Genomic DNA, 2,500 nt, shown 5'->3' with positions numbered 1-2,500 from the left:
CTGGCCCCTGCAGCGCCTAGCCTCTCCCACGCGGGGGGCAGGCCAGAACGCGGGGGGCCAGGGCCCGAAGGCAGCCCCCCCGCGGGCGAGAGAGCAAGCCAGCAGGGGCTGTCGCCTGCCGCGGCCAGCGACGTCGGGCTGGCCCCTGCCGCGGCCAGCGATGTCGGGCTGTCGCCTGCCGCGGCCAGCGACGTCGGGCTGGCCCCTGCAGCGCCTAGCCTCTCCCACGCAGGGGGCAGGCCAGAACGCGGGGGGCCAGGGCCCGAAGGCAGCCCCCCCGCGGGCGAGAGAGCAAGCCAGCAGGGGCTGTCCGCGCGTCGCGCAGCGCGGCATGGCTGCGGGGGCCGCGCGCGCGCGCCCAAGCGCCCATGGGCCCCCAAGGGCCCCAGGCCCTCAGGCCCCAGCGCCCCAGCGCCCAGCGCGGGCGGGCGCGCGCGCGCGTGTGGTCTTTGAGGGGCGCCGGCCTGGTGGCTCCCTAAAGAGCAATAAGTGTCATTGCAGCTCTGGCAGGGGGAGACACTACTAGGTCCCAGCTGTCACCCCTCCTCTAAAAAATTCATTTCTTGGTATTTTGAGCTGAAATTTTGCACAGAGGTTGGCAAAAATCCAATCCACCTTCATTAATTTTCCCAGAATTTTTCGAGGTCGGGAAGTATTTGTTTTAATTTTCCTACCATTAGAAATCGAGTAAATCCGCAAAACTAGGAACCGGCCCGGAATGACCCCAAATTCAGTGGGCAGCCTCATAAAAATATGGCTGATTTTACTGGATTGGTTTCATGTGGAAAGCACGACGTTTTCTTGTAGGAATGCGGGAACCCCGGCAGCTCGCCTGCCGCGGCCAGCGACGTCGGGGACGCTGGCCTGCGCTGTCGAGCCCGCGAGGGCTGTCTCCGCGGCAGGCCCCCCCTGAACGGGGCACGACAGGCCACCGCGCTGGCTCGTCCAGCGTCGACAGTCCCTCGTCCAGGTTTCAGATCGCGCCAAGTCGAACCCATGACCTGCTCAAGCCATCGTGCGCTGCCGAATTCGCATCTGCGTGTAGGCTGCCATTCCACGCGGCAGCCCCTGTTTTCGTCAGCGTGCCCCCCTGACGAATTTTCCTGCCTGGCCCAGTCCAGCGTCCAGCCCCTGTTCGTCGAAAAATCTGCGCTGCCGATTTTCCACGCGGCAGCCCCTCTTTTCGTCAGCGTGCCCCCCTGACGAATTTTCCTGCCTGGCCCGGCCGGTCCAGCATCCAGCCCCTGTTCGTCGAAAAATCTGCGCTGCCGATTTTCCACGCGGCAGCCCCTCTTTTCGTCAGCGTGCCCCCCTGACGAATGTTCGTCGAAAAATCTGCGCTGCCGATTTTCCACGCGGCAGCCCCTCTTTTCGTCAGCGTGCCCCCCTGACGAATGTTCGTCGAAAAATCTGCGCTGCCGATTTTCCACGCGGCAGCCCCTCTTTTCGTCAGCGTGCCCCCCTGACGAATTTTCCTGCCTGGCCCGGCCGGTCCAGCCCCTGTTCGTCGAAAAATCTGCGCTGCCGATTTTCCACGCGGCAGCCCCTCTTTTCGTCAGCGTGCCCCCCTGACGAATTTTCCTGCCTGGCCCGGCCGGTCCAGCCCCTGTTCGTCGAAAAATCTGCGCTGCCGATTTTCCACGCGGCAGCCCCTCTTTTCGTCAGCGTGCCCCCCTGACGAATTTTCCTGCCTGGCCCGGCCGGTCCAGCCCCTGTTCGTCGAAAAATCTGCGCTGCCGATTTTCCACTCCGCAGCCCCTCTTTTCGTCAGCGTGCCCCCCTGACGAATTTTCCTGCCTGGCCCGGCCGGTCCAGCCCCTGTTCGTCGAAAAATCTGCGCTGCCGATTTTCCCCGACGAACCTGCAGCTGCACAAATCCGCGCTGCCACTGCCCCATTGTCTGGACCAACAGTCTTTTCCATCAAGCCCTGGACTATAAATCGTCCAGACTCATCGCCAGCACCCGCTGCCGATTCTGCCGACTTTGCCGATTTCGTCGGCGCTGCCGATTCCAACACTGCACCCACCGTGTCTAAACCAGCGCTGTTTCGTCAGCGTGTCCCCTTGACGTATTTCCCTGCCTGGCCTGGACAGTCCATCTTCCAGCCCATGTTCATCGAAAAATCTGCGCTGCCGATTTCCCCGACGAACCTGCAGCTGCACAAATCTGCGCTGCCGATTTCCCCCCCTGTCGGCATGGCTGCCGCTGCCCCGATGTCCAGACCAACAGTCTTTTTTGTCGACTTTGCCGATTTTGTCCGCGCTGCCGATTCCAACACTACCCCCTGCATCCAAACCAGCATTGTTTCGTCAGCTCTTCCCCTGACGATTTTAGCCCTGTAACAAACAGTAGGCCTCCAATCCCGCCAACGGGAGCCAAGTTGATAGGGAAGAGAATTGAATGACGCGCCTGGTCCTCGCACCCCGCCACCCGAGGGGCCTTTTTCCCGGCAGCCTCTGAAAAACTCTAGCTTTCACGGTCCTCGCCGCCCCTCACCAC

Source organism: Populus nigra, chromosome 2, assembly GCF_951802175.1.
Source record: "Populus nigra chromosome 2, ddPopNigr1.1, whole genome shotgun sequence".
Classification (NCBI taxonomy): Eukaryota; Viridiplantae; Streptophyta; class Magnoliopsida; order Malpighiales; family Salicaceae; genus Populus; species Populus nigra.
This window is presented reverse-complemented; position numbering follows the sequence as displayed.